Below are 22003 nucleotides of genomic sequence, written 5' to 3' on the forward strand. Positions count from 1 at the left end.
GTCAATGCAGATTAGTTTTAACCACAGAACAATTTTTCCTACTCCTTTTGGTAAGTTTATTTTGGCGACATTTTTGATAATGAAAAACGTATGCTTAGTGTTGAATGTGAAATCAGAATTAATGAATTCGCTAAAAAATTTTAAATGAAACTAATTAGTCGATTGCCGTCAGTCTAACCGTGGGAGGTTTTCGTGGTTTTCCTCACCATATAACGCAAATGCTGGTTAGTTCCATGAAAAAAGTCCTCCACGAAAGCAAATTTCTCCAAATCCAGGATCCCCCTTGTTCCCTGGATTGGGTTCAAAATTACAAGGCTACGAGGATGAACATTAGTAGTCATGAACCCACTGTTGGATCGGCTGTTCAACGATGGTTATAAATAATCAGTTGCTGCGGGTATCCCAAGTTCGAATCCCAGTGGTGGCTGTTTGATACGAATTCTGCTCTCGACTCACACCGACCACAGTGTTGACGTTAAGTATTCTCATTGGAAGAAAAATCATGGGTTAGAATTCCTTTGTCGTCGAGCTAACCATGGGTGCGTTCCGTGGTTTTTCCTCTCCATGAAAACAAATGCGGGTAAGTTCCACCTAAAAGTCCTCCACGAAACCTAGTTTGTCTTGATGCTTGACCCATCCAATGAGTTGAACCCAATGGATCAGGTTTAAAATTACAAGGTTGAGGAGTTGAGCATTGATAGTCATAAACTCAGAATCAGTTCGGTTATATCAATTAATAAATCCGTCGCTGCAACTTCACTAAAGAATTAAAAATGAATCGAAACAATTTTTTGCGACTTCTTCAAAAATTGTATTATTAAGTACATTTACTGTTTTCTGTGACTTCACCAAAGAATTGTGAATAAAACTAAAAACTTTTCTGTTTTCAAGAATTGCGAAGAACATTAAATGTTTTCTCTAGCTTTACTAAAGAGTTTTGAATGTAACTAAACAGTTTTCGACTTCATTAAAAAAATCGTAAAAAAAACATTTACTGCTTTGTGAGATCTAAATATTGTGAAAAAAAAGAAAAGAAAAATTTTTAGACTTAAAAAGTAATAAGTTGTAGAAAATCATTTCTCCTTTCGTTAAGATCTTCTTCGTTATAATAGTTCCGAAATGGCGAAACGATGTTTTTGAGATCATAATTACAATAGTAATCCATGCTGCGGTTCCCTCATGGATTTGTGACGTAACACCAGTAAGATCTACAAAACTGCAATCCTTTTTAAATAAATTAGTTGTTCTTCAGACACCGAATGTACTCGGCGAAAAAAGGAAGAGAAATTTTTTTTATTTAATATCAAAATACTGTTTCGAATATGCTAATTAAATGTTTTCAAATTAATTAAAACTTAATGAATAAAAGAATCTTTAGACTTAAGAAGTTCTAAGTTAAATGAAATGAGTTCTCATTTCTTTAGGTTCATTTCTACATTTAAAAATTGTGTTCTGAAGATTGTAATTACAATAAGTAGTAGTTCCTAGACGCGGTGCCGACTGTACTGGGCAAAAATTATTAGCCGGACTTACACCGAAGGCGTCAGAACCAGTATCCACACGACAGAAGATAATAATGGTAGAAAAAAAAACGAAGCACAACTGGCCGAAGCAATTGTAAAAGTTCTATCCAACAATTATCGTCCGTCCAAGGCCGTTTACTTAGATTAATACCTTTGTGTGCTTAGTAACGGTAGATGTGGCTTTGATAGAACACTTAATTGCTGCACATTTCGACTACACGTCTACGGCGTAGACTCTACGCTAATGCGTTTATCTGTCGATAGGGTTACTAGAGGAAAATTTGATAGGTTTTAGAACAACTATGAGGGGTCGGTAGTGAGTTAGTAAGCGTTGAAATCGTGATACCGACTACAGATTTGATTGGAGCAGATCCATTAGTTAGATTTGACTTGGCGGATTCTGTGCCATTCCAATAATTTTTATGGAAACAAGAATTACAGTACAAGATTAATAACCCTGTGGAAGAAAAATTGTTCTATTCAATTATTTTTCACTGAGTAAAAGATTTTAGATTTATCTTGTCGTACAGATTTTATATTATCAAAATGTTATGAATTAATAATTCACGCACAAACCATTAACTCTTTTCTAGCAAAACGAACAGGCAGATGGAATTTAGAATAAGAGTGCGATGAACACTTTTATTTGTGATAAATAACGATCATCGTGCAATATGGAACTTTAATGTTCCTCATAATCGAAATTATTGTTTAGAGTGTTTAATTTTAGTTATTATTATTCGTGCAATTTATTCCAATGATATCGAAAAAAAGGGCATACTGAGAAGTATGCTCCATTTTTATGCCATTTAACAACCTAGCATTGTTAAAAGTTCAAAGTTCACAACTCAGGCTACTTAACTTGGAATGTAAATGAGAATTGATAGAAAGTTTTGGAAGCACGTTCTGAGAGTTCTTTTTGAATAAAATTATACTGATAAATAGATATTGGGAATTGAATTTTGATTTGAGGAAAAAAGCATAAATTAACTTATTGTTAATGGTTGATGGTAAATATTTCCCAAATTCTTGAAGAAAAAAAATTAAATAAATAAATTGATGCTTAAAACTATACATAACACAAAAATTGTAAATTTTATAACATGAATTAGAATTTTCAAGTACAGTCAATAAATAACCATGCATAATTCGATAAATATTTAATAAATATGATTTGTTGTAACTATTGAATTCTAAACTCAGCATAGTTTAATGAATAATCAGTAACTAAAAACAAATACACAAAAACACAAAATTATTTGAAAGTTTGATAAATATGAACTATTGCAACTAAATAGATACATAAATGTAGCTATAACTATATGAGTGTTCGATAACTTTAAAGATATTCAATCTGTAAAACATTTCACAGACCATTGTTTCAGTAAGAAAGTTATTACAAGTATCAAATAATTGCATTTTTATAAATAAAAAAAAGTTAAATTCTAACTCGATTACGAAAGAACTATATAAAAATATCCTATTTAACTGTTTATATTACTTACGCGCTTATATAAATGTTACTATGATGTTAAAAATAGAGATATTCTATTTTTATAATATTTTTCTTGCAAGTAACGTCACGTCGATGAACTAAAACGTGCTGAGAATAAAGCTTAAGTTGAGGCTTATCTATCACAACTTATCTATCACCAACGCGGCTTAAGATAGAAATGAAATCCTGGAGTACGAAACCACACAATTTCATTAACCGCTGAAGTTTTAATTGTGAAGATGGTAAGATGCGTCACACAGTTTTTAAATAGAATTAACGGAGAAAACCAACGTACAAATTATTCTCTTAGTGTAGGTCTTCTGCAGGAAAGAATATTTGTTTACGGATTCTGTATAATATTGCCAAGTTCTTTTGCAATTATAAAAAAGTTGCTTACAATAAATTTGAGTTAAAACATTATTAAAAAAAATAGAGCTTAAATTGTTCGCTAAACTCGATACTCTTAAGGAAACTTTAGCTTTTTGAACCAATTTTTGAGTTTAGTTATAGTTGATTAATGTATTTTATGAACGCACAACTGACGTATGGCTTTAAATTATTGGAGGCGGTATATAACAAATTTATCTAACAATAATATCTACAGTTCAATCATTTGCTTTAAACATGCATTCAGAAAAATTAACTCCACGTTGAACCATAATATTGATACCTTGAACATTAATATCGTTCAAATTTGCAATAACTATAACGATATGTCAAGTTGAACCAAATTATTGTAATTCCTTAACTTGAATATATATAACATTATGATTCAGATTTGACCAAACAACGCTTCTTTTTAACACGTCATTAAAGTTACTGCCAATTTGTCGGATATTATGGTTCAATGTATTATGTTAATAACTGTATTTTGAATTGTAATATCGTACAAATTTGTAACAAACTTAATATAATACCTAAATAAACTAAATTATCGTAGTTTCGAAACTTGATTGCTTTATATTATGGATTAAGCTTTGATCAAAACACGGTTCAATTTAACACCTAAATAAAGTTACTACCAATTTGTCCGATATTTTGGTTCAAAAAACTGATATTATAGTTCAAAGGATCGATATAAGGGTTCAGTGTTGAACCCTAATAACGGAACTTTGAAACCTAATATCGAGCAAATTTCCAATAACCTTAATATAATGCCCAGTTTAACCAAATTATAGTAATTTCTAAGCTTGATTATACTAAGTTATGATTCAGCTTTGACCAAAACACGGTTTAATTTAACATCTCATTAAAGTTACTGACAATTCACCCTATATTTTAGAAAAGAAAATATTATGGTTCAAAGTTGATCCCTAATTACTATATTTAGAGCCCTAATATCGCACGTGTGCAACAACCTTAATATAATCCCAAGGTGAACCCAATTACCGTAATTTTTTAACCCAGTTTTGTGAAAAAGAAAAGCATTTGTGATCTAATTTTTTAATGTTTAAAAGTTTACTCTAATGCAGCCTTATTTGGACTCATAAAAATGTACAAAAACTGAGAATAAGGCAGTGATTTTGATAATGTTCATTTCAGTCTCCAAATTGGCGATTTTTAAAGAGTTTAATAAATTTTAAAATATTTAAGTTATTTGTCTGTTCTAAAACGCAGACAATTCTTCACGGTAAGATTATATATATATAGTTTAAAATCATCGCATTGCCTTAAGAGTAAAGCACTTAAACTATGGCTTGTTTATTTTCCTTGGAGACTGAGCTCACAGTTAAACCCTAATATAACATTAGTAAATTAGAACGTCAGGAAGTGATTCTTAACTTTTGATAATTTATTGTAAAATAAAGGAATGGAACATGCCTTTGAAATAAACATTTACATTAATAGCAAACTTTTTATAATTCCTAATTCTTTTTTAAAAATAATCTAAAATATTTTTTAAAATAGTCAAGATATACCCTAAAAAACTATTAATTGCCCTCAAAAGTTATTTGCTGTGTTATTGAAAAGGTATTTTTCGAAAAATTAACAAGCAATTACGGTTACGATGCAGCAGTTAAACATGCTTTTTAAATTAAAATTCCATTTCTATTACGTAATTCAATGTTGTTATCATAAAACAATCACTTCTATTTGCTAAATGAGAACAGATATATAAATAATTACTGAAAACAAAACAAAAAAGGTAACATCTAATAACTACATCCTTGTTGGAAGTTATGTCTCTTTAAAAGTCTGAACACATCATCTTAAACCACAAACATAGCGAATAAGTACGAAATTAACAAGTAAAAAAAGAACCTTAAAGTTCAAACAAATGAAAGGTATGTTTTCTTAGTTTCGAAAAGAAAAAATTCTTACTAATTCTTAAACCGGAATGGGTTTGTAAAAATACCATACGCCGCCAAGACAGAAATATCATTGTTAAATCGAAACTGTGTGATGAGTTTGTAGGCGGTCGGAAGAAGTTTTATTCGTAAAATTTAAGTAAATCTAATTGCTCTGTTTTCTCTTGGAAAATAAAAGATTAAACAGTCTTTTTTGGTCTAATTTTAATAAAAGTTAAAAAGGTTTAAAAAATTTTTAAGCTAGTTATTTAAAAAAAAATTATAAATTTTTTTCTTTCTTTCAAATTTACAATTTGAATGCTTTAAAAATTCAAAGCAAATATATGATTTTAAATCATATATACAATCTTGTTGAAGGTAACTGAATAATTTTTTTTCAAAAAGTTACACATAATTGGAATGTTTACAAAATAATATAGCTATCATTAAAAAACAATTTAGCAACATTTTTCCACAATTATGAAAACCTTAAAATCAATTAATAATTCTCAATTTTTGCAAGAGTATAAGCGTTGCAGATTTGACATTAATCATAAAATTTCTTTCTTTTTCAGTAATTTTTATAAACATAAACAAATCCCATGCATCACCCACTTCGCCTACCTCTATTGTGGTCGGGGGAGTTCCTACCTTAGACAAACTATATGTTATGCTCTGAGACTTTTCATACTAAATCGGTTGTTCTTTTCTATTTCTTTAATTCACCTCTGATAATAAATACTAACAAACAATAAAACCACACAAGATAAAATTTGATTAATGAACTTAAATTGCAAAAATTTATTTCATTTTTTTCCTTCTAATTTTATTTAAATGTATACATTTATTTCGAACAAGCTGCAGACTTTCCCATTTAGACTCTCGTAAAAGTATAGAAAAATAACTTTGCTTGTTAAGAAATAAAATGAATATTATTATTTCGAAGAAGTAATTATTAACTCTTGAATGCAGTTTTACTTTTTAACTCGATTAAATTCAGTTTTATTGATTAAAACGTATCGTAAGTAATAAATTTAAAAAATTCCGTCCAAGTTAAATAGTGCGAAAACCCAGAGGATAATCCAGGAAATCAACGCCAAACCATCATGTTACACTTGCTAACCATCACGCTTCCTACTCTTCACATCCAGAAGTCACAGATGGCGTGGGGGACTTAGGAACAAACAGGGGGAACCGGGTGGTGGGGTCTTCAACAGAAAGGGGGAGGGGAGAGACTGGCTTTTGGAGACCAAAAGCACATTTTTCTCTGGCGTTTAGGCGACATAAACAAACCCCAGACATCACCCACTTCGCCTATCTCTATGTTATGCTCAGAAACTTTTCACACTAAATTGGTTGTTCTTTTTTTTATTTTTTCAAGGCACCCCTGATAGTAAAGAAATCATCACATCCTATGAGATTACATCACTTCCGGTTGTGTGATTCATCGATGATTAATTGGACCCTTATAGTTAAAATTATATTATTAAAACCAACTTTTTTACGTTTAATTACAAACTTAGATAACCAGTGATTAGTAATTTGATTTCTATAAATCTAATTAAGTTTCAGAAGCTTATGAAATCTTCATACAAGACAAGTCATGATCAACTACATAGGTTAATAGTTAAGTTCATTTAAGCCAAGCTAATTTTTCACAGCATGCATAGTTAATTTTTATGTAGAATAGTTCATGTACTCTCGAAACTCGTGTAAAAATTTATACTCGCGATAACTGAGTTGAATACTTGGAAGCCAAATTATCTTTTTACAGCATAAGTAGTTAATTTTTTTTTATATAAGACAACTCATAATCAACAATGTAGTTTATAAGACATGAATAGCTGGGTTCTAAACAAGCCAAATTATGTCCTTGTAGCCCAAACAGTTATTTTTATGTAAGCTATTTCATGAACAATCGTAACTTATTGTAAGACTTACTCATAAAACTCGGTTTGACTTAAGTGGACACTTTAAAAGTCAATCTATCCATGTAGTCAATTTTTATGTAAGACAATTCACCCCCAAGACACCCGTGGACTTATGTAAGACATTTACTCGCGATAACTGAGCGAAATACTTGAAAGTCAAAGTATCTCTTTACAGCCAAAGTAGTTAATTTATATGTAAGACAAGTCTTAATTAACAATGTTGTTTAAAAAAGAGAAATAGCTGGCCAAACCAAGTCTTTACAGTCAAAATAGTTATTTTTTTTAGGTAAGACACTTCATGAACACTCGTAACTTATTGTAAGACTAATTAATATAAGACACTCACTCGATTGAATACTTAATGAATCAAACTACCTCTTTGCAGCCAACATTATTAGTCAATCACTTGTTGGAAACTTAAAAACCGAAACATTCCTTTACAGTCAAAGTAGTTGATTTTATGTAAGACAATAATCAACAATGTAGTTTACAAGAGACAAATAGCTGGATACTTAACATCCAAATTACGTATTTATGGCCTACCTAGTTAATTTTTATGTAAGACCTTTTATGAACACTCGCGACTTAAGACTAACTTCTGCAAAATATTTACTCTTGCTGATTGGATTTTTATAAGTAAAACAATATTTTAAGTGCCTATGTAGTTAATTTTTATGTAAGACAATTCGTGTCCCTTATGAACACTCGCGACTTAAAACTAACTTCTGTAAAATATTTACTCTTGCTGACTAGTTGGATTTTTATAAGTAAAACAATATTTTAAATGCCTGTGTAGTTAATTTTTATGTAAGACAATTCGTGTCCTTTATGAACACTCGCGACTTAAAACTAACTTCTGCAAAATATTTACTCTTGCTGATTGGATTTTTATAAGTAAAACAATATTTTAAATGCCTATGTAGTTAATTTTTATGTAAGACAATTCGTCTACACCCGTGACTCATGTAAGACATTCAATCGTGATGTAAGACAATGTATGTAAGATAATGTGATGTAAGATACTATAAAGCCAAAATATTTCTTTATGGCCAAAGTAGTTAATTTAGATGTAAGACAATTCATAATCAACAATGCAAACTGGATTCTTAACAGCCTAATTTGGTTTTTACAGCCTAACTAGTTAGTTTTATGTAAGGCATTTAATTAACAAATAGATAGTTTACTCGCGATGATTAGTTTGTCACTTAAATGCCAACCCATGCATAGGAAAACTAATAAGTTTTTTTAAAGTTAAACTAACTGTTAGGGCCTAGTTAATTTTTGCTACAAAATAATTAATGATCAAGTTGGATTTTTAAAAGTCAAACTTAAGTCTTAGACAGCCTAAATACTTTTTTTCATGATAGGGCATTTCATAATAAATTAGATAGAATCTTAATACTATGATACGTTTTTAGGGCGTAATTAGATTCTTTAATAACTGTTTATGATTAACCCGATAGTTTAATCACATATATGCTGTCGTAATGCGCAACAAAACTTTCTGGAAACTTTGTCAAGCAGCAGCTATAACACAATGTTTTTATAAATAATATTTAATATAAAAGTATGAGAGTTTTTTATCTAAAAATTTATGCAGTTAGCAATACTCAGCATTAAAAAAAGTATAAATAAAGTAAAATAATTCTAGTATTATTGAATTATATTTATACAAAAAATGCAGCAGAAATTCATTGAATATTTTTAATCAATAGAAATATTATATTTATGTAAACCAATCACTAATGCGCTCTATGATTCTTAAAATACTTATGGTAAGTATTGCTAAACAGAAATACAGTAGTTCAATATTTCGTACCTAGATGGCACTTCATAGCAAATGCTATAAAATACAGTTCCCGCTTCCCACAGATGAGAAATTTTCAAGCATGGTACTGTAGTAAGAATATGATTCGGGCATTTTGTTGCTATAAAGCGAATCTTCTACTTTTTGTTACTTTTCTATGAATCGAAAAATACGTTTTTGTTTGCGAAAACTAAACTACTTGTTAGATTTAAAAAATTCATAATCTTTTTACAAAATGAATCACTTATCAAAAAAATTAATATTTTCCGATCTTTTTCTATCAAAAAGCATTCTTTTAAAATTTATATTAATTGAATTTCTTTATAAAAAATAGTTCAAAATTTGCAACAATAAACGTACTTGTGGTCCTATAAAAAAAAAAAAAACAAGCCAAACAAGGGCTTTGAGTGGCTAGCTAAGTATCAGGATGAATTGAATATGCAGTACACATTAGATCGTATAATACACAAAGGACAAAAATTATGATAACGATAAGCAATAAAATGAGCGAAATGCAAAATGAGCGATACTTAAAATGCAAATTAAGTACAAACTCTAGTAATATTACTTATATTAAGTACAAACTCCCGTAGTATTACTTATATTAAGTACTAACTCCAGTAGTATCACTTATATTAAGTACTAACTTCAGTAGTATTAGTATAAGTACTAACTCCAGTAGTATAGTAGAATGAGTGAGAATTAAAAAAGTAGATAGAATTATGACAATTGAAAAAAATAAACTACTATAAAACAAATAACTAATTTTATCATTCATTCAATCTATCACTCACAATGGCAGACGTTTCCTGCCAATTAATTTTTTGAAGATGCCTAAAATTGAAATGTTTATTAAATTAAGGAAAAAGAATATGATGACTTACTACAAAAAACAACGCCATTAAAACTTTATAATAATTTATCACTCATAATAACAGACAAATATGAATACATTGTTCCTTTTTGAATTTTTTAATCATATATAATGAAATTTACAAGGATAACCACTTTTGAAACTTGAGAAGTGATCTATGGCTTAATCAATGCAAACTACATTAAGCGGTAAGATTTTGTCAGATAAAAGCTTTTGCTTGAGGACAAAATTAATGTTTTTAATATTCATTATAACTTCAAAATGCCTTTCATTAATTAATAATTAAATAAATAGAATTTAAAATTGTCATTAATTGGCTATTATATCTAATGTGTATTTAATTCTTGAATTGTTTAATTACATTGAAATAAATTGTGTAACTAAATTTTATATTAAATAATAAAACGTAATAGAAGTTACTGAATAACTAATTCTTGTATTAGTAATTGTATTAAAATATATCATATAAATTAATCTTATGTCATTGGATCTTGGTTAAAAATTGGTCTAGAGTTAAAAATTATTGTAAAAATGAATCTTGCGTTATTAAATGTATTAAAAATCACTGTATATATAATTCTTTTATATCAAAAGATATCTTATAGCTGATATATGAAATCAAACTAATATATGAATATATAGTTAAATATAGTTATATGAATATATAGTTAATTTATATAGTTAATATGAATATATAGTTAATTTTTGATAGACTAATAATAAAATGTACTCTTAATTATTTAATTGAAAATCTGCGTGTAATGCAAATTTTGTCACGTATTAACAGTTACTGTAATTTTTTTACTAGTTAAAAAAATTATAAGAAATTATGTAGATACGAGAGCTGAGCATATCGATAAAAAAAATAATAATAATTGTAAATTAAACAAACTTGTGCACCAAAAATGTTCATCTGCAAATTCTCATAAAAATGCCTACATAGATTCTGAACACAAGAATTGCATTCGATTTTATTTTTCTTGAAACATTTTTTTATTATTTTTAAATATGGTTGATAAATTAACTTAACGATTATAAAACACTACAGAAGTTTAAAACCACAAAATCCCAGACTTAGCTTATGCTACTTTAGATTATATAAAATGAATTTTTATCTCAGAGGTTTATTTTTAAACCTGATCGTTTCTCGGAAGAAAAAAAATAAATAAATAAATGAAACATAAAAAATAGCACCCCATAACAAAGAAAGAGCAAAAATTCTCTTCCCTACTCCTCCCCGCACAGCCACTCCCCCCTTACGAAATTCAAAGGTAAACATATCACAAAAGGAACTGACCTGTTGAAGGAAGGCGGTAAGAGCGCGACCCCACTTCCAGCAGACGATATTGACAACACAGGGGTGGTCCGCTGAGGATCAGAGGATGCTTTTCACAGCTGCTGCGGAAACAACCCATTCCGCGACATCAGGAGTTAATTTTTATTTATTTCTTTTATAAATCCTTAAATGTTGATGATTCAAAAAAAAAATATCACACACTATTTAAAATTATCCGTCACGTGGGCGAAGCACAATCTCAAGATGATGTTACGAAGAAATAAACGAAAAGTAATAAAATTATAAAAAAAAATCAGTCCTTCAACTGTTTGAAGAAATTCCTTTATACTAACACCCTCGGTGATCTACATGGGCAACTGGACTGATGGGGAAGAAACAACGGAGCCGGCTGCGAAACACAGTTTTTTTGTAATTAATTTTTGAGATTGCCGGGACGGAACCAATGGGAGAAAGGCGCGAATACTGTCCTCTCTTTTTATTGGTTACAATTACTTCTGGAGAGAGCGATGAGAGGAGACAAGGGTGGAATGGAAAATGAAAGGAGGGGGAGGCTAAAACGATCGGCTTGAGTCTGACATCTCTGGAGCAATTACGCCATCTCTCGGCGGTTACTATTATTATAGCTTTTTCGACACCTCCGAAGCCTCTTTGGCGATTTGTTTGGCGTCACTATCAACTCGCCGTGAAGGAGATAAAGCAACGAAATTACATCGTATGATGGAAGTGTAGAGATCTCGTGCAGAAGAAAAAAAGGTAGAAGAAAGAAAAAAAGAAAACATGACGTATACTTAGGCTAAAATACTGTTTACGCTTGTCAATCGTACAGATACGAGAAATTAAAAATTATTTTAAGAATTCTCAAATATCTATTTTTTTTTAATAATCCAAATAAATTTCAATGAAGAAAAAAACGGAATGTTTTGAGGCGTTATGTTCAGAAAGATATTTATTAAACAATCAGCCTCTCTTTCTCTTGATAGAGCTACCTATAAATATTCTAAAATATTGAATTGAAACGAAAAGGCTATGGTGATAACAAATACGAAAAAGAAAAGTAAAAAAACGGTTACTTTTTAGACTATTTTTATTGTTTTCCTTTCTTTCAGCACCGTGTCATTTTTTCAACAAGAAAAAAAAAGCCGATAACGTAATTTAATCTAATATCAAACAAAATTAGAGAAAGTCAAGATCAAATTGATGTTACACTACTCAAAAGTTTTTTAATTAATAGAAATTTGCAAATAATAACATCACTAATTTCATCTACCTTTATTACTTACTTTTATCTTAACTAAACGATAAGAAAATTAGAAAATTCAGTTTGAAAATCTGGTGGATTTAAAAGTACTATAAGGCTAAAAAATCTGTTGGCACTAAAAGTAATAATTGACATTACTATCTATGAATAATAATCTGTTATTAAAATATGATACTATCAGTAGCAAATAAATTATAAATATTTTTATTAGTGTACCACTAATTGGTATTTTTTTTTCCTTTTAATTTATAGAAAGGGGTAGTTTTTTAGAAATGACTCTTATGATGAATGTATTGGAATGGAATGTTACATTCATTAAGTTATGTACGTAAATACATTTTCTTAATGATTGTGTTACTGTGTCTTATTTCCTGCTATATTTTATCCATTAAAATTATTTTCTAATTTAATTAAAATTTCACAATCTTGAAATAATTGGGTATTATAATTCTGTTAATAATTTTCACAATCCACAATAAAGTAAATACCACCCACCTGCGAAAAGCATTTTTTAACCATAAAGCAAAAATTATTCTTTATTACATATGTGTTTTAAATGGACTTAAAACTAAATAATGCATTTGTTAGTGTGAGGCAAAATGCATTACAGCAAGCATTGTTTAAAAAGTAACCAAACATTTTTTATGCTTATATTTATTAGTTCGGAGTGATTTTAATGAAATAGTTTGCATTGATTATACCGATTTTCAATCTATTGTTAATAAGATTATGACCTATTAAGTTTCTGATTTGAAATTGAGTTTTAAAAAATTTTATTTCCATTTCAATAAATCATTTTAATATAAAATGAGAAATAAATAGCAAAATGGAAATGAGTGGTGTCTTACAATATGTTATTATTTTATCCATGTTAAAAATTAATCAATCTTTAAAATGTTCGAGTATAATTTTCAAAATTTAGGGGCAATAATTTCGATATGAATTGATGGAAATATTTAAACTGATGATAATAATCACTAAATTCATATATTTTCTAGTTTTTTGTTTTCAGATTTATTTTTTAAAAATAGTAATCTTTCTTAAAAATAACTCTTGTGAACGCGCAGTTACTTCTGTTACTATGTAAAGTATTGTAGCAAAATTTTAATAAAAAAATGCTATTCAAATAGAAGTTCCCACAAATGGCATTCAAATAGTAATTAAGTAATCAAATCGAGCATGTAGTAAATAAATTAAATTGAGAAATTATAAAAGGGAACATTGAATGACGAATTCATAAAGTCGAATATTGTTTGGAAAATTTATAATATGAAACATGGAATAGAATAAAATTGAAAAATAAAAATCGAAAAGAGGAATTTTTCAATAAAATTCTGAGAATATTCAATTGAATATGTTGTGGTTTAATGACAAAATATCCAAGTAGAACATGCTATGAGATATGCAGATAGTTATAAATGTCGGGATAAATAGCTATACTTAGGACAAAAATAAAGTGATGTGAATTGTTTGCATCAATAAAATAAGCATGTGATATTGCTAAATAGCCTAAATCTGCCCACTTAGAAAAAATAAACTTACCCTAAATCAGCCAAGTTAGCTAAAAATTATTTAAAACTATTTACTTTATTTAAAATGGAATGTTTGAAACAGAATAATAGAACAGATTAACGGATTGTTTCAATTTTATTAAACTATAGTTTACTTTAAATAAAAACTAAATTGGAAATATTTCAAAAAAGTAAACTTCAACCGTACTAGCAAACTAGTTATATAACCATCCTGTATGCTCAAAGTATGCCTATTAAATTTCTCAAAACAATGACGCTTTGTTGAAATTATCTCATATTATTCAATCTGCAGAACAATAGATTAATTCATTATTATTTTGATTAATCTGATAGCATAAAGATATAAATTATTAAAATGTCATTAATAAAATTAGTGCTTTAACAACTAACAAAAATAAATGATTTAATTTATCTGAACAGGGAAAATAATATATGATTAACTTTCCTTATTTTTGCAAAGAGAAGTTTCCATTATTTCTAAATTTTTTTTAAAATATATGCATTAAAAGTTAAAGCCAGACAGCCTTGATCATTTAAATTTTCAACTCTAATGAGTCATTTCATAAATACAGGAAATATGCCTTCATAAATTACTCTTAAAAATATCTTTACTATCAAAACTATTATTAACAGTTTTAAGTCTTTGAAATTGTACTCCTTATTAAAGCAATATGATTGCAATGCTCGATAAGCTTCTCACAAAAAAAAAAGGAAAAAAATTCCCGAAGATGATAATCAGTAAAGATCCAAAGATGAAAGATCCAAAAAGTTAAGAAAGAACAGAAAGTAACATTAAAAAAAATCCTATGAAAAATGAATATTTTTGGGCAATATTTTCTTAAATTGGTATTTCAAAAATTAATTACTTTAAAAAATGTGCATAATAATATAAAAAATTGATATTTTCAAAAAGGAAAGCTATTCATAAAACGGGAAGTTAAATTAAAATTAAAAAAAATTTATAACGGTTTTTAATTGTAAACAATGTCCCTAAACTTATAAAAGTTTGACAATTTTTTTTAAAGCAAAATTAAATATTAGCTTTCAACAACTTTTTCACAAAACTTTAAAATTGAAATAAATTTTTAGATTATTATTGCAGTTAAAAAGGGTGTCTTTAAAAAATCAGAATTCTCACAAGATGAGAATATGTTTTCAAAATTAATAATCAAACTACTAAGTTCCTCACAAACTTTTAAGTCCTTTTCAAGATATGGAACCTCACCTGGCAAGTTTTACAAAGTTTACGAACGTTACAAACATTTTATCTCCAAATTGGAGCAAAGTAAAAAAATTTAAGAATCAGCTGAATAGATGTATTAATGTGAGACAAGTTATATCTTTTAATAGTTATTTTTTTCCAAATTTGTCATGAAGAATTTCTTAACAAAACTATAGCATCATATTTTGCTTTTTATGTTTTCTGCTGCTGTTAATTGGCTTGAATATAATTAGGTTAGTAACTTGTGGTATCGCTTTTTAAAATCAATATTATTATTAAAAATACCAAAGTCATAAAGCCATAATAATAATAATGTAATTTTATTTCTTCGTTTTATAGTTATCGTGTAAAAACGTAGTAAAAATGAATATAATTGATTCCATGCTTGTTAATTTTATTATTATTCCTTCCTGTTTTATAAAATTGTTGTTCCATTTGCAAAGTAAATACACTTTTTGCAAAATCGTATCATTGTTAAATTGGTATACTTTGCCTATGGGGTTGTCCTCTTTAAGAAATATGTTACTTTTTCCAAAACTTTGCTGCTCTAGATCAGGGGTTCCCATTTTTTTTCCTTCTTTTTAATGGAACTTTCAAAAATCAAGCTTCTTCTCGCGGAACGCTGACAATCATATAAAAAAGTTAATAAGCTGATGTGTCTAAAAAAAATAATAACAATAAGAAACTTAAATAAAAAAAATCTAATTATTTTCTAAATATTTAATGTGAAGAATGAAATATTTTAAATTCTAAATTAATTCTCGATTTATTTGAAATTATTTGCTGGTCTATGAATTATGATTTTTCGCTGCTATAAATGTTGAGAATCATTAACAGTGAAACATATTTCTTAAATTTCGTAAATATATTTTGAATTGAGAAGTTCGATGAGCAATACCACCTATGTAGTTTTTTAAAAATACTTTCATTTTTTTTTATAATTAATTCAAAAAAAAAATTTTAAAAATATTTTTTTAAAGTTTTCTACTTTTTTCCATTAGCATTTTATATAAGTAATATCGTTTATATAATCGAAACATTTTACAAATTGTTTATTATTTATAGGATATAACCAAAATCATTATTGGTTTCAAAAATCCCCCCCTAGATCTCGGAATCCTTGTGGTCCCTGTACTATTAAAAAAATCATAAATCGAAGTATAACTGTATAGCTTTGCTTTCTTATTTATCATTATTCAATTCTTTTTTTTTGTTTTTTTCATTTCTTCTTGAAAAACCTATGTGCTGCATCATGTTAGGAAAAAAAAATATTATGCAGGCAAAGAATTGAAAATTGAAGTTTTGTTGTAAAATTTCACATTCTTATTCACAATCATTTAACGTTTGTTTATTTCCTTTGTATCTTAGTGCTATATTAAATTCCACAACACCTCAAATTTTAATAAATAAAATTCTTTGTAAAGGAAAACGTGAAATATCAGAAAATAGAAAGCATAATCATATGCGTAATTTGAAGTTAAAGCTTTGCATCCCTAAATAATTTTTAATTTCTACTCGTTAAGTTATTTGTTTTAAACTAGACTTTTCTTCGAGCTTTAATGCTTATGTCCATACCCAAGAATACAACCACAACTTTAAAAATATTATGAAAAAAAATTTTTTTTTCTAGCGACAAAATTAAAGAATTTTACTTTCACAAGAACAAATTGCAATTTAATTAAGCTTTATATTCTTCGTAATCTTCATACGCTCTTAGCAGTCTTAGTCTTTTTTCGTTATCTTTTAATTTCGTATCAAACTAAATTACGCGTGAATTCACCATTAGACATCTAATTAGATGTGAAACATAACTAAAAAGAGAAAAAGAAAAGAGAAAAAAGAAATATCACTGAAGCAAAGAAAGTACTCTCAAGAATTTAATGGCAAAGTTTAAAATTTTTAAAAACTTTTTTTTTTAATTTGTTTTTTTTTCTTTGTCTTTCATTTAAATTAAACTAAATTTTTTTCCCGAATTTTAATGATTACGTCTACATCCACTTACTCAATATTATTTTTTTGCGTTTTTGCTTTTAAAAGAAAATCTCCAAAGCAAAAATTAGTGTCTGTTAAGCCTACAAATGATGATTTTATTTTTATAAATGCGCAGGAAAAACTGCTTGTTCTTTCTTCATTCCCCCAAAAAAGAATAAAATCGTGATGTAAAAAAACAAAACAGATTGTGTCGTATTCCTAATGATCATACCTAAAGAATAATGAGGTAGTAGCGTCGAATGAAGAATAAGAAAAATCGTCAACTACATTTCTACTTCTTCATTAATCGAACACATTCTCATTGCTCAAAGACAATGCGTTGTTAATAAAAATACGATGATGCAAAAGGAAGAAGGTGGTGGAGGAGGAGGGAGAATGGTCACCAATAGGTCATCTAAAAGGTATTATTTCGTAGGCGTAAAGCAATCGTCACCTGACTTTAAGATGGCGCAATTGGGTTCAAAAACATTATGCGTCTGGAATTAAAAACGATCAGGGTTGAAAGCCTATGAGAAATTCGCTAATGGTGTTCTTAAAGTATTGTTGTAAAGGAATATATATATATATAAAAAAAGGTAACAGTTTCAGTACTTTAAGTTGGAATAAAATCATTAGTTTTGAAATTTTATACACTAGCTTGTAATAAAGAATTTTCTGCGTGTTAAAAAGAACAAAAAGTTTAAATTAAAAAAAATAAAAAAAACTAACATTTCAGTTTGGCGAAATTTTTTAACCTACTTAAAAGCCGATTAGTTAATGGAAAAATGTCTATTTTAATATATTTTTACCAGTTGAAATAGTGCAATGTTGGAATAGAGCTCTTTTAATTTCACAAAACTGGAAATTTACTTAACATGATGTTTTATACTATTGCTATTTTCATAGTAATTTTTAATGCTATTTTCATAATTAAAATAGAGGACTATAAAAAGCGGAGCAAACAAAATCTAACAGTTATGAGTAACTTTAACAAACACACAACAATTATGAAAATAGCCCATAATTAACTGAATAGCGTTTTTGGTAGGAAAGAACCTTCAAAGATGAGCCTTAAAAAATCAGCAATGACAAATTAAAAATAACCAATGTCAAAGTTTTTTTACATTGTCGCACAAATCTCATCAGCATTACTTTATTTTATAACTGTCGTTGAACAGTCGACCCAATTTTAGGTTTACGACTACTACTGTTAAATTCCATAGCCTTGTAATTTTGAATCCAATTCAGAAGACAAGGGAACTCTTGGATTTGCCTTCGCGGAGGACTTGTTGATGGAACTAACTTGTATTTGCTTGGAGACGAAAACCCCTATAGTAAGCCTGACGGTAAGGAAGGGATCTCTAACCCATGATCCGTCTATCACTGAGGATATTTTATGTTAGCATTGTGGTCAGTGCAAACTGAGTATGGAATTTTTTTCGACTAGCCATCGCTGGGCATCGAACCTCGGTCAGCCCATTGGGAGGAGAGGGCTCTATACTCTGAGCTATCACTGCTCAATCAGCATTATGACTTGATTGGAGTTTGGGCAATAAATTTGGAACAGTCAACACTTTCTCTTTCTTGCAGATTGGATACAATTTTGATTGAAAATCCTGTTTTTGATTACATTCGAATCCCTCAGCTTGTTCAATAACAGTTTTTGAATTTCATTCAACGAAATCATTCGAATTCTCCAACGAGTTTACAATAACTACCTTCATAATTGTATAATATTTTACATATATATTATAATATATAGCATTTATAATATATAGTCTTATAACTAAGACTAGCACTTGCGAATAGGAACAGTTAGAATAAAGTACATCAAAGCGGCATATACGCATTCCACATGGAATGTCATTATGGAACATGCATTCCATGTAACATGAGGAATATAAAATATCTCAATTTTAATATTTGGCGTAATTTTAACAATAACTTAAAACCTTTCATATCAATAAATTTTTTTAACAGCTGTATCTTATCGCAAATATTATACACTTTAGTACCCACTGGAAGTAATTTTTGATAATTATTTATCTATTATATTTTATTCTCGAGGGAATAAATTATAATAAACAAGCAATTACTAAATTTTTATACCTGTTTTTGAACAGGCTTGTATTCATTAAAATTTAAAACTGTTTCTCGAAAGCTTCATCGTATTATGAAATGAGGCTTTTTTGCGGATGATATGCTATTTTTATAACTGCTGTGAGTTTTCAACTGTTATTCATGACTGTTATTTCAAGTTCAGCCTATCTACGCTTATTTTGAAAATAACTCAAAACGTCAATATGGAGAAAAACCACAGTTTTGTGAAAATAAAAAGTGCTTGTTGTCTAATTTTTTAATATTTAAAAACTTACTCCAATGCTACACTCATAAAAATGTGCAAAAACTGAGAATAAGGCAATGATTTCGATAATTTTCATCTATCTGGAAAAATGTCACCAATAGGCAAAAGCCCAGATAATTCTTCACGGCAAAATTATATGTATAGTTTAAATTCATCACATTGCTTCAAGAGTAAATCACTTAAACTATCCTTTTTTTATATTCCTTAGCGACAGAACATCAAAAAAGCTTTGATATAAAGAAAAATATATATTAAAGATAGATACTAGACATAGGTTAGTGTAGGTAAGAATGCAGGAAAAAATTATATGTAAATTGTTTACTAAGTTTAAACCAAGGAGTAACAGCCCCCTAGCCTCTACGGTTGTCCTCGGTGTTGTGTTAAATAAATAAACAGAAGAAAAATATGTGGAATGCAAATATATTTGATTCGTCCAATTTCTAATTTCGCAGGCGATTTTTATTTTTTATGAAAGCTAATTTATTCCTAACAACTAGCAAAATGCGTCAGGTTAATGAAATTGTGTGATATGAACAAGAAATAATTGTACTTTTTAAATCTTGAAACGAATTTGCGATATCAATATAAAACGGTACTAAAAAGTAATAATAAAATTTCGCTTTAAACAAGTTTATTTATTAATCCATCCATTGATATTCTTTTATATTCATTCTTTTTTGATATAACTTCCATTTATTAGTAATTTACGCGAATTTTTTATGATAATTCCAATGCTTTTAGAACTTAAAATCTAAAAGGTATGATATCAAAGCAACAACGTAGTTTTATTTAATGACAGCTGCTAGTAAGAGAAGTATTTATCCTAATCCTGATTATTTTGATGAATTTTATTTTTATATAATATCGATAAAAGCAAAAGAAGATAAAGAAAATCTGATAGATCATACTTCTCACAGCCATAACAATGAACACTAAATCAGTGATTCAGGAGATCTTGAGTCACAGTGATTTATGGCACTGTTGCGCCATCTATTGACACAACACGCATATACCAGGCTCTGACACTAGGCCAAATATTAAACACCTAATATTACTCGAATACTCGATCTCGTTTGGAGAGGAAATGTATAAATCATGTTCTATATATTAGATAATCTTGTAATAGTAATAGCTTGATTAGTTAGGCTGCTATATATATTATCACCAATGTAAACCCCCTCAAAAAGGAGGAAAAAAAAAAAAAACTCCACCTTGCCAAATTATGTTTTCAATCCAAGTATTTATAAAAAGGAGAAAATAAATAAAAAAAAGACAGTTTTTTCACTTCCTGCGACATTAAATGAAGATCATATAGAAGTAGAATTTGTTTGTTTATGTTTTCGTTCGGAAATGCATGCACTAAATGATTTTACAATACTTTAAAATTTTATTACAGAAAATAGGTATTTTTGAATACTTTATATTTTTATTTCCGAAAAATTTACTTATCAATATTTTTATATTATCAATATATTTAATTCGTGATAGTGTTATTAAAAATAAAAGATTAGGTTACCATCTTGATGTGCATCGAGATTCTATTTTATTATCAAATATTTGATATTATTCAGAACATGATAGATATTCGAAGACCAAAAGCAAGAAAAATAATAGGAATCGTAAATGAAAAGAGAAAAGCCAATGTATTTTTTTAAAAGTGTTTTATCTTGTCTACATAACTCTGCGATTCTCATTTTAATATTTGTACGAATAAAAAAACAATTATATATTTCCAGAAAATTCTCGTCTAGTATTCGTTTCAATTTTGAAAACCAACCAGAAAAAAACCAGACTGACCAGAAAGTTGTCAATGATATTTTACAATATACAACCGAAATCACATAAAGCTATTTTTCTAACTGTAAACGTTTAAAATTAAATAAAATGTCGACAAATAGATTAATTCTAAAATGTTTTTTTTTTCAATGAAAAAAATTTTTACAAGAGCGTAGTGGAATATCATATATTTTTTTAAATATCTGAGAGCTTCGTCAAAAATTATATATTTTTTAAAAAATATGTAAGAACTTAGTAGAATTTCACGTGCTTCTAAAAGAATACATAAAATTTTATTGGAATGCCATATACTTCAACAAAAATATGTAAGGGCTTAATCGAATATTATGTACTTTTAAAAAAACTAGTAAGAACTTAGTGGAATAACAAGTTCATTTAACGAGTTCAATAACGAGTGTCATTTTTACAAATTTGAGAAAAATAACCTTTTCAAGTAAGTATCAGAAAATGTTTCTAAAACGTTTTTCTGGTTTTTATTTAAAACTTAACTGAATTAATAAATGTTCAATACTATTCGCAATTTGCTAAACACATACTCGGAGAAACATTCTTTAAAATGTTATTAAATTTTTTCCAATAACATTTTTGTCCAAATAACGTTAAAGGAAACTCATATTTAGTTTCTTAATAAAAACTGCATTCC

At 28.1% G+C, this 22003-nt stretch overlaps 1 protein-coding gene and 1 long non-coding RNA gene across 4 annotated transcripts in view; one reads left to right on the forward strand and one right to left on the reverse strand.

Moving 5' to 3' along the window:
- The window catches only part of LOC107457539 (zinc finger homeobox protein 3), a 235277-nt gene that overhangs the window by 85842 nt on the left and 127432 nt on the right, over positions 1 to 22003 (reverse strand). The window contains exon 1 of one of the 3 annotated variants that reach the window (XM_016075710.3): positions 11216 to 11716. The exons of the other annotated variants lie outside the window; for them this stretch is intronic. The gene's annotated coding sequence lies outside the window, so the exon portion shown is untranslated. Of the gene's footprint in view, positions 1 to 11215; positions 11717 to 22003 lie in introns of those variants that run through there. 3 annotated transcript variants of the gene reach the window in all.
- The window catches only part of LOC107457542 (uncharacterized), a 115082-nt gene that overhangs the window by 2129 nt on the left and 90950 nt on the right, over positions 1 to 22003 (forward strand). The window lies entirely within an intron of this gene.

The sequence above is a fragment of the Parasteatoda tepidariorum genome, chromosome 10, assembly GCF_043381705.1.
Source record: "Parasteatoda tepidariorum isolate YZ-2023 chromosome 10, CAS_Ptep_4.0, whole genome shotgun sequence".
In the NCBI taxonomy this organism is placed as follows: Eukaryota; Metazoa; Arthropoda; class Arachnida; order Araneae; family Theridiidae; genus Parasteatoda; species Parasteatoda tepidariorum.